Source organism: Leopardus geoffroyi, chromosome D1, assembly GCF_018350155.1.
Source record: "Leopardus geoffroyi isolate Oge1 chromosome D1, O.geoffroyi_Oge1_pat1.0, whole genome shotgun sequence".
NCBI classification, from domain to species: Eukaryota; Metazoa; Chordata; class Mammalia; order Carnivora; family Felidae; genus Leopardus; species Leopardus geoffroyi.
The window spans coordinates 28,857,422-28,882,927 of NC_059329.1; the positions used below are offsets into that span (position 1 = coordinate 28,857,422).

At 38.1% G+C, this 25,506-nt stretch overlaps 1 protein-coding gene across 8 annotated transcripts in view; it reads left to right on the forward strand.

Moving 5' to 3' along the window:
• Positions 1–25,506, forward strand: part of NTM (neurotrimin) — a 948,891-nt gene that overhangs the window by 885,847 nt on the left and 37,538 nt on the right. The gene's annotated exons all lie outside the window — the stretch shown is intronic.

The window sequence follows — 25,506 nt, forward strand, 5'->3', positions numbered from 1 at the left end:
GCCTGGGTTTTTGCAGTACCCTAATAACAACCAACTACCCCTCAGCCCCTCTTCAGCTTATTAGTGGCATAGCACCCACAGTGATCTTACTAGAGCTGCATCTTGTTACAATACTGCACCAAAGCCTGCAGTGCTTTCCCATCTCACTTAGAGAATAAGCCTGCATCATCTCTCTTAGGGCTTCATTTCCTCTGTCTCTTTGCACATTCTATTCCATCCACATCGCCTTCCTGTCTGTTCTTCAGATGTACCCTGCAGATCCTTCCCCAGGGCCTTTGTACTTGTTATTACTTCATGGATTGTCCTTCCCCAGATATCTACATGGCTCACTTCCTCATTTCTTTAGTTTTACTCTCAAATGTCATTCTGTAGCGTTTTTCTGGGTTTCCTGCATCAATTTATCTTTCCATCACAGAACTTCTATCCCAGTATAATTTCCTACCTCTCAGCACTGACCACCATTTCTGTGCTATATATTTCTGTATTTATTTTACTTATTTGTCTCCCCACTTTAAGGTATAAGCTTCCCGAGGGCAAGACTGTATTGTTGACTAATCTATCCCTAATAGCTAACATAGTATTTGGAATGTAATAAATGCTCAGTTAAAAATGTTTAATTAATAAAAACCCTTATTCATCCCTGTTGACAGTTTAAATGACCATCCTTCTAGAAAATTTCCTGTACAATTATACATATGTGCATACATAACACACAAGCCATATGTAAATGGAATTCCATTGTACTCACCTTTAAAACTACATGTTTTAAACTTAACAATAAATCATATAATTTTTTATTTGCATATACATAGATAGATGTCATTCAGTTCAGCACTGCACTATCCATAATATGACCAGATTATAACTTATTAAACTTTGTGATAGTCATTTCTAGTGTTTCACTCTTTCCAAGAGTATTTCCCTGAATCACTTCATACAAATATCTATGTGTGTGTATGTACATATATATGTAATGTATGTACATATAATACATATATATCATATGATATGCATACAATATATGAATATTAAATATATGAATATTTCCATTGGTTGGATCCCTACAATGGACTTGCTTGGTCACAGGACATGTTTATTTATGTATTTGCAGCTAGATTGCCCCCCCAAAAGGGTTATGTCAATGAACACTCTTGCCAACAAGTGGAAGTTCCCATTTCCCAGTCCTTGGCTCTGAAGAGGTACGCTCAATACTTTACATTTCTGCCAGTGTGATCAGCAGGAAGTGGTACCTCCCTTTAATTTGCATATCCCTGTTACTAGGCAAATTACCCTGCAATTTTTTTTTTTCATTTCTCAAATGTTTATTGGGTATTCATATTTCTTCTGGGAATTGCTTATCCATGTTTTTCATCTATTTTTTCATTGGCTTGTTTATCATTTTTAAAATCGGCTTGTGGAAGCACTATATATATATATATATATATATATATATATATATATATATCATAGATGTTAACCCTTTGTTATAAAGGTTGCAGGTCTTTCTCCTGGTCTGTCTCTTGCCTTTTACTTTGTTTTATGATGTCATTTGTCATACAACAGTTTTCAATTTGTATGCAATAAAACCTGTCAATCTTTTCCTTTATGACTTCATCATATCTTGTGTTTTGCTTAGGCAGGCTTTCACACACACACATACACTGTATGTGCACTTGGTAAACCATCTCAAACCCCTTTAAAAAATAAAGGCAAGACATAAAGAAATGAATGAATTAAAATAAGAAGAGTTCCTTCCAGGCACATCACATGGAAGACAGAGGTATCTTATATTTACATAGCACTTTTACTTCCCAAGTGTTTTCAACTTTATTATCTCATTATTCAGGTCTGCAATTTATCCAATAGACATAACTGCCGAAGGCTCCCTCAAGCAGCTGCTCATTGCATTTACCACTATTCCTTCTTCTCTACCCCTGGAGGGATGTGCAGGCCCCTTTAGGTTCGTAACAGGGGGTCACAGCCTTGCCCCACAGTCCCAGACCCTCCTGGTGTGTCATTAGTAAGTGGATGCAGGCATGGGGAACAGAGCCATGTGCCAGGTAGTTCAGGAAGCCCCATTAATTGATGAGTGGTTGTGGACCCTCTGTAGCATCATTTGCCCTGATGTTTATAATCCCCAGCTATTTATTCCCTAAGAGGGCATTCACTGTGAGACCACAGGAGGTTACAAATGTCACTCTCCATGGATAGCTAAGAAGCATAGTGGGGAGAGGGGACAGGGGACAAATGGAAAAACTTGTCATCCACACTTCCATCCAGGAAGCCCTACACGCAACTGATTACATACTGACAGTCCAAGAAAAATCTTATAATGTTAAAATGAGGCAACACAGAGGGAAGAAGACAAGACTGGGCATCAAAGTCCAGAGGCTAAGGTGAGCATATCAGCTCTCCTGCAGACTAGCTGTGATGGGGCAAGTTATTTTAACTTCCCTAGTCCTATTTGTCTTTCCGTTACTGTGACACTAGAATCTACTCTTAGCTCCTCTGATTGTTCTGACAATTAAATAAAATTATACATCTGAAGCATGTTAAGCATAAGTATCCCTTAAGAAAAGCCAGATATTTTTATTAAGAAGTTATAAACTTCAATAACTTCTGGTGTGGCTGAAAGGAAATGGCTTCTGTGGACAAAGCTAGGTTTTACTCCTGGCTCTACTCTTTTTAAGCTATGTGATGTTGGGTAAATTACCCAACTTCACTGATAAGCTAAAGATCTTTCCTTGCTCAAAGGGGACATCATATCTGCTCTGACTTTACCCAGAAATCACCTAAGCTCTCCAGGGCTTCTTGAACCTAACTAGTATTTGGGTTGTACTACTTAGGAGTCTTTGCTTGCACTGATTCTGACTAATATGAGCCAAAGAGTGTCAAGAATTTGGAGGCCCACAGAATCTACTGAAAGCTGGGCAAGAAGGAGGGAACATGACAGAAGAGGATAGAAAGAATGAAGCACATGAATAGTAGAATTATGATGATTATGGTAATGAGAATGACTGATGACATAGTCTCCCTGTATATCATGTGCAGGGAATAAATCATTAAATTATAATACCAACTGGAGGGGATATACATTATTATTGTTCCCATTTTATAGATAAGGAAACTGAGGCTAGGATGCATATTATAACAAATACTTACGAAAGTGGCAGATCTGGATCTCAAATTGAGGTGGTGGGCTCCAGCTGCAGGTTTTTCTCACCCAATAATGCTGTTAGGATTCTCCATCCATCTTGGTTCAGGGTTCATGGAAAACAGAGCCTTGAGCCAAAATCTTACCTGCTAACTCCTTATTCAGGGGAACAATCTCAAAGAAAGAAGAAGACAAATGTGAAGCAAAACAGAAAAGGAAGAGAGGTGAATGTAAAGGGTTGCCTTGCTAGAGCTGGGTGCAATTTCATAGTTCTGCATCTGTCACCTGGTCCCTGGGATGACTCAGTAGAATCCTGTGAAACACTGGGACAATGATTGATCAACTGGCTCCTTCACATGGCCAGTCTTTCTTGGTTGAAGCCCACACCACAGAGCATTAACTCCCCACATCTCTGGCTGTGTTACCCAGTCTCCCAGGAAGCCAGATACTCCCCAGGACCAGTCTGGCCAGGGTGCAGGCACGGCTGTCATCCCTCTTGTCATTCACACTGTATGTGGGCTCCTGGGTCTGTTGTAGTAATGGCCACCATGGCCACAGAACAATGTCATGCAGACTAAGATCACTTCTGCTAAAAGCACAACATTTGGCCAGAGCAAACTGCTGTGAGTAGAAAGTGAGTACCAACCCCCATCCTCCATTTGGAGACTCCTCCAAATATTATTTCACATGAAGATCACTCTATCAGGGCCAAATGGAAGCCACATATAATGAGGAGAAAGGCCTTTAATCTCTTCCTCTGAGATGGCAGCATGATCTAAGTTTTAAAGATAGAGAACTCGAAGACTGGAAGGATTATGTGATTTGAACAAGGTTTTATAGCTATTTAGACATGGAGGTGGAAAGAGAATCCTGGTGCCCTAGACCTTTGTGAGTGAAGACTTCTGGATTTCCAGTTTTTGTCAGTAATATGGATCTAATATGCTCCTGACAGTTTGGGGGCAGGTGGGAAGGGTTACCGAGAGAAAAGCTACAGGTGTGTGTGGAGATAGATTATGGTCACTTGTTTTGGAGTAAGCATATGTAATGGCTGGGTAACTTAAAATCTGAACCAGAGAAGTGCATTAATAGAGTTTGACTGTAATTTGTTTCTTTTGAAGCCAAATGATATTTTTAGAGAGTAACAAACATTAGGGGTTGTTAGTCCTAATCAGGGAAGGTTGGCATATCAAATTGTGATGTAAACATCCCACAGGATGCTCAGGTAACATGAGTCAAGATGGGGGGCATTCACCATTTATCATAATTTTCATGTGCTAGCACCTTGTAATAAGGACAGGCAGTATCTTATATGTATATATGGTATTTCTTTTCCCTGGAGTAGTTAGATCAAAGTAGTTCTCCTTATGAAATCTCGTTTAGTCTCATAGCAAAGATTCAGTAGATGGAAGGCTAAATGTACAGTCTGGGAGTACAAAATCAATTAATTTGAAAAACACAGTGTAATATATTATACTTAGTTACTTAGATGCTGGTGCTAAAATATTGTAAAGATCATTGGAAGACAAGTTATCATTTAGATATACATATTTGTCACCCTTTGGTTATACCACTCTCCTTAAATCTACTGGAATTTACATAATCTCGCTTACTCACTGTCTTTACCCACATTCAGTAGGTTTCAAATACATGCCAAAATCCTGATCATAGGCATTTTCTTGGAACAAATTTTCATTCTAACTTTGCCCAGATGCCTATTTTTTCTTCACTTAAAAACTCATGGAAAATCATACCTTATCTATGAAGCCCCCCCTATGGAGTCCAAGTGGATGCTTTCTTCAACATGCAGGAAAGAAACTAATACATAGGAAAAATAGTCAAATACATCACTAAGAGTACTCTGTCCCCCTTGGCTCTATTAGGCATGAAGCTCTTAAAAGTCTGAGACTGGAACATGCACCCAAGGGTTCATACCTACATTATTTCAAAATCATGAATTTAATGAATATTTATGGAGCGCTTACAGTATGTAAAGTTCAGTGCCAGTGTGACATTGGAGATACATAAATACAAAAGACATGTTTCCAACAGGTGTGTCTTCTGAATGAAATATGGCCCTTTGTAGCAACGTGGGTGGAACTGGAGAGTGTCATGCTAAGTGAAATAAGCCATACAGAGAAAGACCGATACCATATGTGTTCACTCTTATGGGGATCCTGAGAAACTTAACAGGAACCCATGGGGGAGGGGAAGGAAAAAAAAAGAGGTTAGAGAGGGAGACAGCAAAAGCATAAGAGACTCTTAAAAAACTGAGAACAAACCGAGGGCTGATGGGGGGTGGGAGGGAGGAGAGGGTGGGTGATGGGTATTTAGGAGGGCACCTGTTGGGATGAGCACTGGGTGTTGTATGGAAACCAATTTGGCAATAAATTTCATATATTAAAAGAAAAACCAACAGGTGTGTCTTCTAAGGTAAACTTTTGGAAGCCTTATATTTTCTTGATGATCACAAACCTAAAGTAGGTCTGTATAACTACAAGGAAAAGGAAAATGTTTCGACCGTCTCTCCATGACAGGCACTATGCTGGTTAAATGCACCTTATTATGTTATTTTGATCTAAATCACAAACATGCAAAGTAGATATTGTGTAATTTTTCAAATGAGGACTTCAGACTCCATGAACAGTTCAATAAAAATTTAGCAGCACACATATAATAATCAAACACCTCCTGCATCATGTTTTATTTTTGTTTTAAAAGGTTGGCATAAGATCTTGTTTGGTGAGAGAAGAGGCTGCCCATATGTTTAGGCTTGGATAATGGTGGTGATTACTAATTCAAGAGTGTGTGTGTGTGTGTGTGTGTGTGTGTATGTGTGAGAATGTGCGTGTCTTTAGGGGGGAGAGATGAATTTAGGATAAACTGCACTGTTTTTTTTTTTTTTTTTTAACGTTTATTCATTTTTGGGACAGAGAGAGACAGAGCATGAACGGGGGAGGGGCAGCGAGAGAGGGAGACACAGAATCGGAAACAGGCTCCAGGCTCTGAGCCATCAGCCCAGAGCCCGACGCGGGGCTCGAACTCACGGACCGCGAGATCGCGACCTGGCTGAAGTCGGACGCTTAACCGACTGCGCCACCCAGGCGCCCCAAACTGCACTGTTTTTAAAGGTAGTATGGGCTAATGCTAATTTTGTAGTTAAAAAAAAGTCCCAGTTTGCTAGGGGACAGTGATGTTATTAACGACATCTCTAACAGAAAAAAAAAAATAATATTGAATCTGGGTTAGGGGTCTAACAAAGGTCAGAGAAAGCTGGCTGTATTTATTGAGTGATCTGAAGTGATCACTCAGACATGGTCAGTTATGATGGCTGAGCCTCAGACATAATCGAAAGATCATCAGGATCTCCATTCCTCCTGATGCCTTTATCCCCTGTATTCCAGAGCAAAAGCAGTGTGAAGAGTGTGAGGGGAAAATAAAATTGAATCTGCAGGCTGACTCTGTGTGTCCAGTTGAATTAAATGTAAGGATGTCTGCTGTGTGAAGCAAAGAGAGAAAACTCAGGAGGAAGTATAAGATACTGCTCTGAATCAGAAAAGCCGAGAACACAGAATAGCACAAGAAATAAAATAAGGAAAAGCTACCGTTTTATGTGCTTTAGAATTTGTCTTCCATTTAGACTTATGTTCTATTGCAGATCTGAAGATCTGGAGTAGAGGATAGAGAGGGAAATACTAGTGATTTTATTTTTTAAGTTAATAACCAAAGGTAAATCTTCACTTTGAGTTTGGATGGAAACAGAATGGACAAGCTCTAACTTGCAGGCTAACATGCTTCCTTAGCTAGGAGAACATTGCACCATCTACCCCGACAGAAAATTGCAAATATTTCAATAGGCTGTGGTACTTCTCTCTGTAGACTTGTGTTAATAAGATATTTAGCTGTAACAATCCCGTCCAATAGGGCAGATAGTTATATAGTCCTCGTATAGTTCAATCTGTGCAACAACTCTGTAGAATGGGGAATGGATAATGTTCCAAGAACAGCAAAATGTTCTCAAGGTTCATTCATGTTGTGACATTTATCAGTGCTTCATTTCTCTTCATGATGGAATAACATTCCATTGTATTGATATACCACGTGTTATTTATCCATTCACCAGCTTATGGGCATTTGTTTTTTTTTTTTTTTATTTTTTTCACTTTTTCACTACTGTAAACAATACAGGTGTGCCCTTTTGTGTGCAAGTTTTTATGAATATATTCATTCCTTTTGGGGTATATACCTAGGAATGGAATTGCTGGTTCATATGGTAGTCTTATGTTTCACCTTCGGAGACGTTTCCCAGAGTTGCTGCATTATTTTAGATTCTCACCAGAGTGCATAGGGGAATTCATTTTTTTTTTTTTTTAGTATCCATATCAGCACTTGTTATTATTCATCTTTTTGATACTAACCGTCTTAGTGGATATGAAGTATTATCTCACTGTGGTTATGATTTGCAATTTCTTCACAGCTAATAATGTGAAAAAAAAGGGGAAAAGCTTCCAGTCTTTCACGTTAAGTTTGATTCTAGCTGTGGGCTTTTCATAGATCTACTTTATCAGGTTGAGGAAATTTCCTCCTATTCCCAGTCTGTTGAGTATTTTTATCAGAAGGGAGTGGTGGATTTTGTCAAATACTATTTCTGATCTATCGACATGATCATGCATTTTTTGTACTTTATTCTGTTGATTTGGTATATTACATTAATTGATTTAAAGATATTGAACCAATCTTGAGTTCCTGGTATAAATCTCATTTGGTCATAGTGTATATTCATTTTTGCATGAATCTGGATTTCAGTTGCTTGCATTTATTTGTGAAAATTTCCACATCTATACTTGTGACAGATATTGGTCTGCAGTTTTCTTTTATTGTGATATGTTTGTCTGGTTTTGGAATTAGGGTAATACTGGCTTCACACAATGAGTTAGGAAGTGTTCTTTTTTTAAAGAATTTGTAAAGAACTTATATTAATTCTTCTTTAGATATTTGGCAGATTCACTTGCAGAGCCATATGGGCCTGGTCTTTCTTTGTGAGTAAATTTTAGTTACTAATTAAAATTTTTACTTGTTGTAGGTCTATTCGTATTTTTTTAATTCTTTGTGAGTCAGTTTTAATAGTTTTTATCTTTCTGTGGATTTCTTCACTTCATATGTTACTTATTTTATTGGTGTATAACTATTCATAGTATTCCCTTGTGGTCTTTTTTTCCTGTAAGTTTGGCTCCTCTTTCATTCCTGATGTTAATAATTTGAGTCATTTCCCTCTATTTTCCTGGTCAATCTTTCTAAACATTTGTCAAAGAACTAACTTTTTGTTTTATTGACTTTGTTTATTGCTTTCTATTCCCTATTTTATTAATATATTCCATATTTTTTATTATTTTCTCCCTTGTGCTTGCTTTTTTAAAATTTTATTATTTTTTTCTTTAATTTACTTCCAAATTAGTTAGCATATAGTGTCCCTTGTTCTTGCTTTAAGTTGAGTTTGCTTTTCTTCTGGATTGGTAACTAGTTCCTACACTTACATTAAACTTACCTTAACTGATAAGGAAGGTTCACTGTGCCTAGACCGTTGTACAATGAGTTTTATGCTGCACATCTGCTTTCCTTATGAGAGTCTAGAATTTTGATATATAATATACAGAGGGTGCCAGTCCATAATTAAAACTATGGGCACTGTCTCTAATGGGCTTCCTTAGGCAGAAATATTACACACATGTTGCTGTATCTTCATTGCTGGGGGAAAGACTGTGCTCTATGCGACCCTTCATGGGAGGAAGGGAGTATATAGAAGCCTCATATGAATTCCTTCTGACTCTGCCTGTGTCTTTTTCCTTTATGACTCAGCTATATATCCTTACTACATCTCTGTAATAAATCCCAGCCATGAGCACAGCTACATGCTGAGTCCTGTGAATGCTTCTAGTGAACCCTTTAGTATGAAAGTGGTCTTAAGGACCCCTGACATATTATTCTTGCCTTGTTTCATACTTAAACCAGAAGACTTCATTCTCTAATTGTTAATTTATTATTTACTTTTCAAGTGACTTATAATTTAATGACTTTACCATTGCTTGATATTTTTCTAAGAGTACATTTCTCCTGAACAGGAGATAAGACCAGAGCATATGCTGTGTGGGTATGAGATGACCAGGTATTGAAGGAGAAGGCCTTTATTTATGACTATAAAAGGGATTAAAGGATGATATTGTGGTATCTGAAGAATGACTTAACATCTTTTGCAGTTTTTCCTCTGACTTGCTTTTCTTCTTCTTCACTTATATAGCTCTTAGTTTCTAGCCCAATGCCTAACACAGTAGGTCCTGAAAAAGAAAAAGAAAAAAAGGTCTTCAAATACTTGAATCAAAACACAATCACTATAAGGGGTTATTATTAATTTTATCAAATGCATAATAATATTTGGTAATGTAATATCAAAAGCATTACTTTTTAGGGATATATTCTGAAGTATTTCCAGAGAAAATGATATAATGTCTGGGGGTTACTTTAAAATATTACAGCAAACAATGGTAGTAACTACAGTGAGGTTTTCAGAATATTGATCATTTTAAAAACCTAGTGCTAGGTATACCATATTTAAAAGTCTTTTAAAAATATCAATCAAATGTCCTAAAATTTTCAAACAAATAGGTAAATTCTGGTTGGGGGATTTTTATCTCCTGAGTTCCAAAAAATGAGTAACATATTTGACAATTAATTTTTCATGATGGATTATTGAGAATTATAAAGATATTGGTACTGTCAAATCATCAATTGTTGAAAGATAAGAGAGATGCTTGTAGAAATAGCGGTCTGCTTTCATTGCTTCATCTTCCTTGGGCCATGTTCACTGCTTAACTCACAAGGGTATAATTTCTTAACTCACCCTGCACTGGGAGAAACTCAGACCACCACATGTTTTATAGATGCCAAATCTAATAGACACCTCCTCACCTTACTTCAACTGTTTGCCTTTATTTGTAGTGTTTATAGACTGCTCAATTTCTTTTGGATTTCTATTCCTTTACTTTGCCTCTGTTCCATGCAGCTAAGAAACTATCCCCAAACTTACTGGTGTAAACCAACCATTTTATTACACTCATAGATACCTTGAGTCAGGGATTTGGACAGAAGCCAATGGGGCCAGCTTGCCTCAGCTCTGTGACTGGGAAGACCTGAAGGCAAGGCTGACTAGACAGCTTAGGAGGGTGGAATCACCTCAAGGTATTTTCACTCACCTGTGTAATTGTTCATACTGATTTTTGGCTAAGACCTCTGTCAGGCTGTCAGCCAGACTCCTACATGTGGAGTCCATGCATGGCCTTGTTTGGGCTTCCTCACAGCAGGACTACTGGGTTCCTACAGAAAAAGTGAAGCTGTAATACAATCTCACCCAGATATAAGGAGAAGGAATTATTGACTCTGCCCTTCATTGAAGGGATTGTCAAAAGTCAGTGTGACATGGAGACATTGTCCAGAGATCTGCAGAAAACACTACTTCCTTAGCCTCATAACAGTCTCAGCATTCTCTTCCCTCATTAAAATTTTTTTCTTGAATATCCAGTGGAAAAAAGACAATCTCTTCAACAAATGGTGTTGGGAAAACTGGACAGCAACATGCAGAAGAATGAACTGGACCACTTACATGAAACACAAAAATACATTCAAAAGGGATGAAAACCCTAATTATGAGACAGGAAACCATCAGAATCCTAGAGGATAACAGGCAACAACCTTTTTGAGCTCAGCTAGAGCAACTTCTTATTAGACATGTTGCCTAAGACAAGGGAAATGAAAGCAAACATGAACTATTGGGTCTTCATCAAGATAAAAAACTGCACAGTGAAGGAAACAATCAGCAAAACTAAAAGGCATCTGATGGAATGGGAGAAGATATTTGCAAAATAAAGACATAAAGAAAGGGGCTAGTATCCAAAATCCATGAAGAACTTGTCAAACTCAACACCCCCAAAAGAGTAATCCAGTGAAGAAATGGACAGAAGACATGAATAGACACTTTTCCAAAGAATACATCCAGATGGCTAACAGACACATGAAAAGATACTTAACATCACTCATCATCAGGGAAATAAAAATCAAAACCACTGCGAGATACCACCTCACACCTGTCTGAATAGCTAAAATTAACAACTCAGGAAACAACAGATGTTGGTGAGGCTACAGAAAAGAGGGAACACTTTTGCATTTTGGTGGGAATGCAAACAGGTGCAGCCACTCTGGAAAACAAAAATTCCTCAAAACTTCAAATAGAACTATCCTACAACCCAGCAATTGCACTACTAGGTATTTATCCAAAGGATACAAAAATGCTGACTCACAGGAGCACAAATAGCCAAATTATGGAAAGAACCCAATTGACTGATGAATAGACAAAGAAGATGTGATATATATATATATATATATATATATATATATATATATATATCCCCTATGACATTTTTCCTTTAATCTCATTCCAGACCCCAGCTACTATAAACTATAAATACCACCAAAGTGCAGCTGCAATGAACAACCAAAGAAGGAGGTCTGCATAGTTCAGGCTCCACTCCTGAGCTCCAAATCCAAATATCTAACTATTTAAAATACATTCTCATTTTAATGCCTACAGCCACTTTAAACTTATAATTGGAGTCCGTCATTTGCTTCTTGTATTCCTTATTACAGGGAATGGCACTACTGTCCTATCGTTTCACACAGAAAAGTAGCAGTTAACTTAGCTTCCCTCTTTTTATTTGACATATCTTTTTAGTTTCTGAGTCCAAGTCCTTTAGAAGCACTTCAAATCCTTCTGAATATCCTTTCAATACATTAATTTCCCTCCATTACCACTGCCACTGCTGGTTGAGGCACAGGTTGTCCCTTACCAGGATCATTCACTCTTTCTCTTGCTGATCTCTTTGTCTCTTAGACCTGTGCTTTTCTACTTCATCCTCCGTTCTGCTGGTAGAGGGCACTATCATAGATATTTCATTTTGTTCTTCTCTTGCTCCAATTTTATAAATGGTTTCTCTTGCTCCTTAGGAATATCCTAAAACCTTTTTGTCTGTCATATTTAGATCTCTACCCAAATGCCCACCCTTAATGCCACTATTCTTTCCACTATTTCACTTTAAGCCCTGGGATCAACAATTGATTTATAAACACCTCTCAAATACTGCTTTTTCTGTCTCTGTGCTTTTGCACATACTATTCCAGTTTGCTAGAATCCTTTCCCCCTTGTCTTCCAGGCTCTTTGTTTATGTTTGACCTTTTAAAATCTCAAAAAAATAAATAAAAATAAAATCTCAATTTAAGTGCTACCTTTTTCTGGGGCTCCTGGGTGGCACAGTTGGTTAAGCATCTGACTTCAACTTTGTCTCAAGTATGATTTTGTGATTCCTGCATTCAAGCCCTGCATCAGGCTCTCTGCCATCACTGTGTCACTCTTTGGATCCTCTCCGTCTTTCTATGCTCCTCCCCCACTAGTGTTCTCTCACTCTCTCTCTCAAAAATAAAAATTAAAATAAATGTTACCTCTTCCATGAATATTTCCCTGATAAATAACTCCCTTTACCACTGCCCCCCCAAGATACAAACCCACCAGAATTAACTATAGAGAGAAGAACTCTATAGTCTTGTGGATGCAATACTCTGATTGCATTGTTTCCTTTACACACTTCCAGTATAAAATATCCCAGTGTGTTATAATGGTTGCATTACATAATTCTCCAGAGGCTGTAAGCCTCTTAATGCTAGAATTCTGCCACAGTAATTTCTTAATTATTAATTCTATTAACAAATAATTATTGGTATCTCCTGTTACATGCCAGTCACTGTTGTCAGGTCATTATCTATGTCTAGCTCCTGGTAGGTCTTCAGAAGATATGTGTTGAGTTTTAAATAAATAAGCCATAAACTATTATAGGTGTCCACTAGTGTCTTTAAGAGGTTGTTGAGGTGAAATGTGCCAGCATTGCATGGATCTAAGCTGGGGTCATTAGAGACATTCTTCTGGGCCAGAATTGTGATTTACATAATTCAAGTAGGTAAATTTGAAGTTTGCTGTTAAAACTCTCTTGATTAATTTAAAAGGCTGTTGACATTCATATCCCAAAGAAAAATAGTAATGTAGCATCATGAGATTTCAGGCCTGGGAGACTGTCATGCTGTGCTAACAGTATTCCTTTGGTGGATTCTCTGGGAATCTGCTTCTATTTGCTTCTGGTTGTATAGACAGCACCCAGATTCCAAAGCAACAAATAGATCTTCACCCTCCTACAGAGTTGGCTACCATTGCCCACAAGCCTACACAGACTATGCTGGAAAATTAGTCTTGAGACAAATAACATTCCACTTTTAGCAGCTTTTATCACTTTTTTTTCTTTTGGCCTCTATTGCATTGTAGACATTTTTATAATGGGCATAAATCTTCATTTAATTTCATTTGACATACGCTGCTTTAAGAGTGCCACATCACCACAGAGTATCACTTTTTTAGTAACTGAATTCTGCTAACAGCTGTAAAGGAACAACTCTGGGTGTGATCAGGGGTGATTTGGAGCATGGCCACATTTAGATTGGTTAAATTTTCTGTTAGTCCACACACCGATTACTCAAGCATAATCACAAGCTTGAAGGGTCCGGGAACTCTTATAGGGAAGTAACATTGCTACCTTTATCAGTGTATTATTATTTTTAAGTAATACCTGATAGTGTCTAGGTAAATAAATTCTGTTCATACAGAAAGCACAGTGTGCCCCCAAAAGGAAAATAGTTGAAAAATATTTTTTTCACAATTCTACTTATGCAAATAACACAGAAATATTTGTTGACTTTCTACTGGGTGCTGTTTATTGTGTCTTATAGAGGAAGAGGTCCTTGCCCACCCAAGGGACTGTAGGAGAACCTTCTTTCATAAACATAACCCCAGTTTATTCTTATTAGAGATGTAGAAATATAGAATCCTGATGCCCAGAAATCATCTGTGAAGCCTGATTCCAAAGCATGAAACATAAAACCTGAAGGATGACAAGACAGTATGTAGTCACTCACATATAGGTCAAGCATGGGCATATTTTTCTTTTAGGTTTAGAATAAGGGTCAATCACATAATCTAGAAAGCATTCGGGACTATCTTTTTGAAAATTCTCATAGTTATGAATAATATCAAAAATTAACCTCACTCATGATGAAAAGAACAATAAAGCTGAGAATTCTTTCAAGTCTTAAAAAACAGCATTGTGATATTAATAACATAGATGAAATTTATTTTTATTAACTCCTACTTCTAAGATTTCAACCAGTGTGCTTTAAGCCCACATCTTATAATACAGTTATATTTTATTTGCCAAAAATGACTACATATTGATATTTCAGAAATGCTGCAGGGCCTTTATGTAACTAGTTGCTATTTTACCTCAAAAAATAAATAATGCTTCCTGTTTTTACTTTTACTTATCTGGAATAAGTAGCTATTGACATCTGCTGAAGTCAGTATAAAGATTTATTTACCTGAGTGCAAATATTGACCAATAGGGAGCCTGGCTCAGTGTTTATATTGAAGGACTATAAATTTTGATATTGACTGGCTGAGACATCGATATTTGCATTGTTGTTAACATTTTAAAAATCTCCATGAAATATTCTTCAGAAATTCTCTTGTCATAAGTGTAGCTGAGCTAGAGCTGTTTGGGGAATAGCTTGTGTCTGGAAGCGAGTGGGTAACTTGAAATACTTATAAATTGTTCTGGTTTCCAAGTTTACATAAAGACACATTTTTTATGGTGATGGATAAGAGTGATTATTAGGAGCTTTCAGATGACAAACCAAGAACTCCACCCCCAGGTCGAGGATTTTGTCTAAAACAGCTCCCTGAGCAGAAATATTCTCCATGATCAGCTTATGATGTGAAAATCTCATGTTTTCCAAAGAATATCTGATCTCTGATACAGTTAGCATCATTAATTCTAACTAGACTAACTCATAACTTGGGATATTTATACTGAGCTTGGATGAATTTCTCCTTTATGTTTCCAGCAGAAAGCAGATGGTTTAAAACATATTAGGGCAGGTAAAATGATAAATTAAACACTTACTGAATTTAAAAGAGAAATTACACAAAATCTTATAACTTATACCTATGAAAGCCTGTGTTTACCTGTAACTTGTTGAATACAAGTGGTGTGTGTGTGTGTGTGTGTGTGTTTGTGTCTACGTATTTATATGGTATGCATGATTTTTTTTTTAATTTGAGAGAGACAGAAGCAGAATGAGTGGGGGAGGGGCAGAGAGAGGGAGAGAAAGAATCTCAAGCAGGCTCCATGCCATCAGTGCAAAGCCCAACATACGACCTGAACTGATAAAACCATCAGATAATGACCTAAGCCAAAACCAAGAGTCAGACGCTCAATTGACTGAACCACCTAGATGCCCTGGTATGCATGATTTTTAATTAATTGTTTGGATAGATCCAGGGTTACATACCCGCAGTAACATGCCTTAATATTATTGTATGTACTTGGAACAAAACAAAGCATGGGCAATTCCTATCATATAGTGTATGAATTAAACTTCAGGCTATTATTCTATTCTTAGTTATTTACAAGTGAGTAAGGTCATTACCTACTTTGGCCAGCACAGTAGCTGTAGGTGAGTGATTCAAGGTAATGAGCTCCATAGACTGTCCTAGTTCAGGGTTTGATGCCCAATGTCTCTATACAGAAAGGCAACTATGACAGCCTCCTGATCAGAGATCACACACCTTGGGAAGATGGAATATTATGCCTATTAAAGTTTGAGCATGAATTTGGATGGAAAATTTTGCATTTAAAAAAATATTTGCATCATGCGTATTTTCCTGGAGGATTGGGGGAAAAAAAGAAAAAAAGAAACATCTAATATGTCCTATAGTTGCTTAAACCTTTTCTCTAGGCTGTTCTTCACAGCACCCTGTTCTAAGTTGGTCTCAGGGACTGACAGTGCTTTCAGCTAAGAGGGCTGGAAGGGAGGCCAAGATGGGCAAAACTAAAATAAGCCTTCCCTGTTAAATGAGGGGCTTATTAGGGAAAGTGGAAATTTTCCTGCCAATAATGGTGGCTGCAAATGAAACATTCAGCTCTTGCCCAGTTCCTGTGGCAAGCCCCTGTTATGTATTTGCCCTACAGACACCATTTCCATCTCCTCTTCCCACTCCTTTTCTTGTATCTTCCTCTCTCCAGCCTCCCCGTTCTTCCCTTCTCCATCCCTTTGGGGAAGCTTCTTTACCCAGCATTGGGCCTGTGTGTCAGGCCCAGTGTGTATGTGACTGAGCACAGGGCCCTTGAGCTAGCTGTGTATGTGTCAAGCTGTGAGTGTGTATGAGGTTGAAGTTATGTGATTTCCTAGGGGGAAAAAAAACATCTGGTTTATAAGAAAACATAATACACTAAAAAGAATTGAGAAAGGGATTTGGGAGACTGAACAACCACTAGAGAATATGATTATAGGAAGTCAAGTGCAAATGAATTAAGGACTTATGATTCCATGAATGCTTCCCAATATAGAACATCTGAAAAATAGACTTAAAGGGAAATAAATGGCAAATATAAGTATTCTGCTAAATATATAAATAATAAAATGTGCTAACATATGTGTATATGTGAGCATGCATATGAGTGTGTCCCAAATAGGCCTTCAATTTTATTAGCTTACACTTTGGGGTCTATGTGCATGCCCAAAGAGAGTACATGGTGTATGCGAATAAAAGGAAAAACACAGTGCTCTGAAGATGTCCTGGGTGAATACATGTCTATTTTGAAGAATATTGAGTAATAATTAAGGCTAGTCATTCAGTATACATTTATGTGGTTGGCAGGGACAATGTATTTTATCCCTGGAGGCAAGACTGTTTAAAAGTGAAATTTTAGTTCTTTATATGCTTTGTGAAATATATTCTCCTTTTTTTGTCCAAAACCCTTAGAATTGTGTGCTATACACAGAGACTAGAGTTAGTGTTTCCCTGGGAACTGAAGCAGTTCTACCAATCAGTGTAGAGGGGAGACAGCCTGGACAGGACACAAAGCACAGAGTGGAGAATGGGATTCTTAGTAGAATCCAGAACCAAGAACCACAGAAGAAAAAAGGGCTATGAGTTTCCCAAAATATCCCCAATTATTTGAAGGAACCTTGAGTTTCTCAGTGCACTGAAAATCCTGATTTACTTAAATTTAAAGAACAAGTAAATTTTAAGAAGAGCTCTAAGCTTGGGAACATCCAAGACTTTGACTTATGAAATATAATTTGTTTGGCACTTATGTTGTACCATGCACTGTATTAACTGCTACAGGTAGTTACTTTTTTTTTTTTTAGGTATACATTTCTATAAATTTTAACATGTTCCTCACCACTAAAACTGAACAGAATACACAACAGCCCCATCACCCCAAGACATTTATTATGTTGCCCTTTTGTAGTCAAGCTTTATAAAACTAGAAGTTTTCTGTTGAAAATGTATATGTTCATTTCAAAAGTATTCATTTTTATTTCATGGGCCCTAGCTACTACCTGCTTGAAAGTCTGATATTTGCAACATATAGAACTTCTGAGGGTTGGTTTCTGTTGTCTTTGGCCTTGTGAGTTGTCGAGCATTTCCTTGTTCTTTGTATAATTAGTGATTTTGGATCATGCCCCACATGGTTGGAATATTAGGTTAGTAGGCTCAAGATTTTATAAAAATCCTTTCAGTAATCTGCTCAGAGATAGAATTGGCTATTTTTACAGCCTATTAGTTCAGTTTGGTCCATGCCACAAATATTGACCCTCTTTTTGCTGTCTGTGGTTCCAATGCCAGTTCTACTCCAAAGTCTTCACAGTGTTATTAAGATATGTCTTCCATTGGCTAACTAGGACTCTGGGTTAAACAAGACTTCAGTTATTGAAACTTTGGGTATGCTGTTTGGAGTGAGTTCCACAGATGTTCAGAGGTGAACTTGAGGTTTTACAGAGTGTTTACGTGACCCTTTTCTTGAGCTCCTTTCTCTGTGATTTCCTCCTACTCCCTAGCACTCATGGTCCCCTTTTCTTGCCCTCTGCCTAGAAAACAAAATTATTAGACGTTCCTTAATGATTCTAATTTCCTGTGTCTGAGTCAAACTCTGGGGCAAAGCAGTGAAAGAGGACAAAAGGAAGAAAAAAATATGTAATGGAAATTCCTTCACATTTTTCAGACCACAGGGGTCCTTTTCCTTAGTTCTTTTGGTCATAAAGAAAATTATTTTTTTTTAAGTTTTAGGTATTTTTGAGGTCACTACTGCCACTACCATTGTTGCTGCAGGACTGCAGCTACAGGACTGAGGTTTACCTCAGGGCAGAGCCAAGAAGGGAAACAGCAAAAAACAAAACAAAACAAAACAAAACAACAGGGAATGTCCCTTACTCTCCCCATCTTGCAAGTTTCCCCTGTCTTCATCCTCAGACCCAAAAGAGAGGGCTTATCTTTTCTCAGTTTGCATATATCACACCATTTCAGGATTCTGGCTGCTCTGCGTTTATGCTGAAAAAGAAAGGGAAACAAAGCAAAACAGGAAATTTACCACTGTTTTGGTCTTTCTTCAAGTTTTGATTTACCTCTCCAATCTACCTATTATTGTTTGTTTTTCAGAGTAATTAGATGATTTTTAAATGTATTCTGTCTAGCTGTAATGAGTGGAAGACCGTAAGGTGTGCTTAAGGTACAGTGAGCTTACTCCATCTTAACTGGAAATGCAAGTCCTGCAGAGGATTAATGATAATGATAATAATAACAATAACAATAATTGACTAAAATGAGTCCAATTTTTTTTTTAATTTTTTTTTCAACGTTTATTTATTTTTGGGACAGAGAGAGACAGAGCATGAATGGGGAGGGGCAGAGAGAGAGGGAGACACAGAATCGGAAACAGGCTCCAGGCTCTGAGCGGTCAGCCCAGAGCCTGACGCGGGGCTCGAACTCACGGACCGCGAGATCGTGACCTGGCTGAAGTCGGTCGCTTAACCGACTGCGCCACCCAGGCGCCCCTGAGTCCAATTTTTTAAATAATCACCATGAATGTGTAATTTTTGGGTAATGTCAGCAAACACACATCCCCCACCGGTAAACCACTGATGTAAGAAAGATGGAAGCTGGGAGTAATAGAAAATGGAACTAGTCACGTATGTATGTCATGTGTTATTAAAGAATTTAATAAGGGCAGATTTCTTTGTTAGGCAGCCCTGAATATGCATTTGATTATAAAGTGGGTTACTTGAAAAAATTCTGTCCATACAGATATAGACAGAGAATTAGTGTGGACCTAGTTAGCTATAAATTTACTGACAGCAGGGAACATATCAGCTAATATATTAATTCATTCCTTCATTCATTTAACAACTATATATTGCGAACACTATGTGCTACATATACAGAACTATTATCTGCTCTTAGTGGACTTTTAATCTGAAGGGAGAAACAGAAAAATAACCAGACCACTTCAATATGATATTATAAGTGTTAAGGTAGAAAAAAAAAACTGGGTACTTATGACATACGATGAAGAGAGGGATAAGGTGTTATTCCAGGGGCACCAGGAAGGTTAAAGAAAGGGGCATCTGGGTGGCTCAGTCAGTTAAGCATCTGACTCTTGATTTCAGCTCAGGTTATGATCTCACACTTCCTGAGATGGAGCCTTGTGTTAGGCTCCATGCTAACAGCACAAAGTCTGCTTGGGATTCTCTCTCTCCCTCTCTCTGTCTTTCCCTCAGTTGTGTTCTCTCTCTCTCTCTCTCTCAAAGCAAATAAATAAACATTAAAAAAGAAAGGTTGAGGAAGGATTCCCATATGAGATGAAATCTAAGTTGTGACCTGAAGGAAATGGATGAGGCAGCCTGAGAGAGAAAGTGTTTCTAGGTGATAGCATGAGTAAAACCAGGGACCAAAGAGAAGATGATATTCTCCTGGAATTACAAGTTGTTTTGTTTTGTTTGTTTTGTTTTGTTTTGTTTTTAGTGAGGCCTGAGCCAAGTACAGAAATATATTAAGGAAAAGGTGGTAAAGAGAGAAAGAGGGGTTAAGTCATGATACACTATGTAACAATTATGTTTATTTGGTGTTTACTGTATCAGCTGTACCTACCTGGTAGTGTTATTGGAAAATATTGAATAGATAATTATTTTTTTTTAAATTAGAAAGTCCAGAGGCTGTTTCAACAGTATGCTCTGTGTTGAGCATGGAGCCTGCTTAAGGTTCTCTCTCCCTCTCTCTCTCTCTCTCTCTCTCTCTTCCTCTGCCCTTTCACCACACTCGTGCTCTCTCTCCCTAAAAAAAAGGGAAAAAAAGAATTTGAGATGGCACATTTGGACAATAGTTTCAAGATGCTTAGGGTTGTGAAACAGTGTCAAGAGAGGAGTAATGTTAAAACAGACATTTAAAAAGTGAAAAAAATCTGAGTGGATTACAGCTAGGAACTAAGACTGGGATAGCAAACTCATTTTTATCAGTTAAACAAAGTCAATTGGAGTAGCTGCCTGGAATGGTGCCTTTAAAAATAATTTTTAAAAAATCTGTGAGGCATAAATAAATAAAACAGAATGATGTGCTCAAAAAAGTGAGAATGGAAGAAATTATAGATCAAAAGGAAGACCTTTTTTTTGTTTTTTTGAGAGGAGACAGACAGCTGTTCAGTTAGAGGGCAGGAGAAGAGGAAGAGGAGTTGAGGGTACCCTCCAGTAAAAGTTTACAATGATGGGTCATTTTCCACAACTCAGGAGACAATGTGATGATAGGCACAGATATAGAGGTCTGTAGATTTGATTGTGAAAAAAGGAGTGATACTGCCTGGTGGCTTCTGGGTCCCCCTCATTAGCAGATCATCATCAGAGGATGGCACAGATCATCATCAGAGAGATGATGACCTGGCAGTGAGGTGTTTGAAGAGAGTGAACAAGAAAAATGAACCTTGAGAGTGGGAGAGTCTGGTTATCAGAGAAACACTGTAAAATTCCAGAGCATTGGTGAGAGCTTATTTGTGATGAATGTCTGGTGAAGTCAGGCTCTTCTTTGTGTGATACGCCTAGAGTAAACACAGAGAAGACAGATATCTGGATCTATGTAGAATGAGGCTTCCTCAGGCTAGTATAATGTACAGGTAGATGTGAAATAGTTGTGAGTATTTTCCAGTGAGAGACTACAGTGATGGGTCATAAAAACCTAAGTTTTATCAAAAGGGATGTCAAACGAAAAAAGAGTAAAAAGTATTGTGTCAGTGGATTTGAGGCTTCAGGGAAATAGAATAATGGTTTCCATAAAGTCATTGAGCAAAGGTGTAGGCAAAGGTATGAAGTCATGGACAAAGTGAGATGCTCAGATTCATGACTTCAGAGGTGGTACAGTTTCTTATGAGTTACATGTGTGCGTGTGAAGTAGGTCACTGAAGTGAGCAGAGTAGAAACTCATTGGAGATAAGGGATAAATAATGTGAGAATCAAGTTTTTGATAGATTATGTTTCTGGACAACAAATTCACTGAGAATGATAGGTTGGAGGTGGCATGGAGTTTAAGACTCTAAGCCAGGAGCAAAGGTGGTCAATGAATGGGAAGGGATGACCAGGAGGTCAGTAGAACAGATGTGTAGTGAGGCAAAGGAGTGTGCAATTAGGTACAGGATTTTATAAAGATGGAGTCTAGAAATTTCACTAGAAAACAAAGATACCAACAAACAATAAAATACATCAGTAGCCTCCACTTGATAGGGTGGGTCAGTGGAATGCATACCCTTAGACTCCATGACAGTGAGAGGGAGGTATCTGTTCAAGAAAAGTGGGAGGAGATAAGGGAGTCTCTGGTCACTGCTAGAGGTACAGAAAGCAGAATGGAAGAGGTTTGAAAGAAAAGGTAGTGTGAAGTTGAGCCAGATTAAAGTCCTGTGAAACTGTGAGATAAGACTATGGGAAGTAGAAGGCGACTGGAGAGATTCACACTTGTACATCAAAAGTCAGCAAACTACAGTCTGTAGGCCATATCCAACCAGCCACCTGCTTTTTTGCATGTCTTGCAAGCTAAGAATGACTTTTACATTTTTAAATAGTTGAATATTAAAAGAAGAACCATATTTCATATAAATTAAGATTATATGAAGTGGGAATTTCATTGTCCATAAATAAAGCTTTATTGGAAGGCAGCCACTGTCACCCGCATATACTCTATGGCTGCTTTTGCACTACAACAGCAGAGTTCAGTAGCTGCAACAGAGGCTGTATGGGCTACAAGGTCTAAAATATTTTCTGTTTGGTCTATGTACAAGAAGTGTGCTGCCCCCTTTCCCACTTAGATGGGTTTCCTGGAAGGAGTGGTTATTCTAGCCAATGCCAGGGTCTTTGAAGCCTAGTAAGACACTCAAGTGCTGTGCAGACTAGCTGCTCCCACAGACTTCATACAAAAATGTAGTTGTGTCTAACTACTTCCAGAGTAGTGACAGTAGTTTTGATGAGAACACAGTAGTCATGGGAGCGAAATTCTGATTTACCTAAGCAACTGGATAATTGCCTTTAGCAAACGCGTGCATTCTGCTTGATTTCTTTGTTGTTTGATGTGTAATTTTATCATCTGCTTAAGCTCTACTCTCTTACACTCTCCTCCTCTGTTTCACTGCCTCTGTCTCTTTCTCTCAACCCAGACTTTACCAGCCATTGACTCTATGGGCTGCTTCATGAGCTTCTATCCACTTGTCCACTGCACCTTAGAAGGTGCCAGTCAAGTCTTAGATGTGGCAATTAGTCTCCTAAAGTAGAGAATTAAAACAGAAATTAAGAATAACTTATGGCCCATCAGTTAAGGCAGTTCATTGTTTGCATTCAAGAATTAGTGACACTTTGGTCAGTGATAAAGTAAAATGTCCCTTTATCCCATCTCTTGGAACTGTAGGAAATGGGAGCTAATGCAGTTTAAATAAAGCAGTGGAGGACAGGTAGAAGCAAAAAGAACATGACACTGTTCATGTCAGTGGCAGGCATAGCCCCTGGATCCTGAGAAGGAGAGAGGGCAGGAGACTGTCAGGAGCACATGTGTGAGAACAGGGACATTTGTTTGGTCTTTTTGTGCATTTTGCTTTCAAACTTCATGGAGCAGGTGATGGGGAGAGCTCAGGGTGCTTCTGATGCTATAGTACAATGTTGCTCTCTATGAGGCCAAGTTCAGTATTTTCTCAGTAGAAGCAGCCGTTGCTTGAAACCACATCCCCACTTACCAGCTTCCATGCCTGGTGTGATGCTGCTTATTGTAGTGCTTATTGGCAGTGGTGTTTCTACTGCAGAGGCTCCCCCTTCTCCTGTTGAGGCCCATTTTGTGTTGATGACAGCACTTTTTCCCTGCCTGTCCCAGGAAGGTAAAGAGCCTAATCACATTGCTTGCAATCATTCCACCACTAATTACATATAGGCAGAGCTGAATCACCAAGCTGATTCCAGTTGGAAAAAATTCATCCAAATTGACTATGACATAAGAAAGCTCTCTGAGACACTTCTGATTAGGGCATGCTGCATCATAACTCGTTCAGAGGAAGCAGGGACATTAGCTACAAGAGCTTTTAACTAAGGATATTTGTGGAGATGGCCAAACCCAGCTCTTATTCACTCCAGGCCTAGCTTGATGAAGGCTTTTTTAGCTCACCTTAGAAAATGTGGAAAAAATTATTTAACTTATGGAGATTTGAGAGGTCCAGCCCTTTATCAAAGAGAAAAAAAAAAAACTTAAAAAATAGACCTCTGCTGTTTTCTCCAAAAGAAGGTTTTCAATAGTTCATTATGGCAGCCAGAACAGCCACCAGAATTATAGTCAGTTAATTCATTCAATCTTTGGCCATATGATCATTTGGTGCCTTCTTGGGTTAAACACTGCTATAGGTATTAGAGATATAGAGACAAATAAGAGTCCTTCTTTTCCTGAAATTTTGATTCCAGATGGGTAAACATATGCAAATACATAACAATGCAGTATGATTAGTGCAACACTAGAAACAAACAAAATAAACTGGGTAGAAAGGAAGCAAGGAATTCTGAATGTCAAGAAAACGTTCATTCCCAGAGGAATGATACCTGAGATGGTTTTGAAGAATGTGCAGACATTTGAAAGGGGACATAGGGGCATGAGATCCCCGGTTGAGGACAAGGTAGAAAGGCACACATCAATAGCCTAGTATTTTAGGAACTTGTTGGTGTGTCCAGTGAATGTGAGGAGAAAGGAGTTGGTAAGAGAAAAACCTGGAGATGCAGACAAGAGCCAGCTGCTAAGGAGCCTGTATATGCCATGTCAAGGAGGAATGTGGTGCAGTGAAAGGATTTAAGCAGGGGTGTGATTGTTTTTTATTTTTAGCAATAATTGGACAAAAACAAAAATAATGAGTTGGAAGCAGGTAGATCAGTAAAGAGGGTATTAAAATAATCTGCAGTAGATAATGGACACCTGAATTAAGATAGTTAACAATGACAAGGAAAAGAAGGAAATAGATTTAAAACCTCTAAGGAAGGTAAAAACAACATGATTTGTTGAAGAGAAAGAAGAATTACATGTGACTCTTTTTTATTTTACTTTATTTTATTACATTTTATTTTATTATTTTATTATTTTTTATTTTTTATTTTATTTTATTATTTTATTTTATTTTATTTTATTTTATTTTATTTTAGGAGGATGGGGAGTTAGCCAGACCAGCAACAGAGCCGAGTGGACATGGGGTGAGAGAAGGTTTGAGGGGCAAGACGGCAAATTCAGCCCATGGTGTCTGTGAGACTAATGAGGCATTTGGTGGGTGGAAAGTTCAACAGAGCCTCCTGGGGTGGTGATGTACATGTGGAAATTATGAGCATAGTTGGTATTTAAAATGTTGGAATAAGGTTTCAAAGTATAGGTTGACCTGGAAGGGGGTAGATGTAGCAAAGTGGCCCTGATTTAAGGATTATCTACTGTCCTGTGGTTTGTTCCTTCTAATATGTATTGATCATCTTCCATGTGACAATCACCCTTCGGTGCCTTCCACACGCATTCTCTCATATAATTCTCAGCCCTGGTCTGTGAGTAATAAGAAAAGTCTTCACATTTTGGTAATGGAGGAACTGGGGCTCAGTAATTTACTCAAAGTTCCCTTATTTCTAAAAGAAATAACCATAATCAGGATTCAGACACACCATGCTTGTTCTAGTAGATAATGGTTGTCTTGTCTATGTGGAGTGCATTTCATCCTGGACCCACGGGTGCATGCCTACTTTTAGATTTTATGTGAAATGAAGACAGGTTGATGGAAATATTAGTAGTGTCACTAGTGAAAGAGTAAATCAACTCTGCTTTTTCATACATTCTCTTT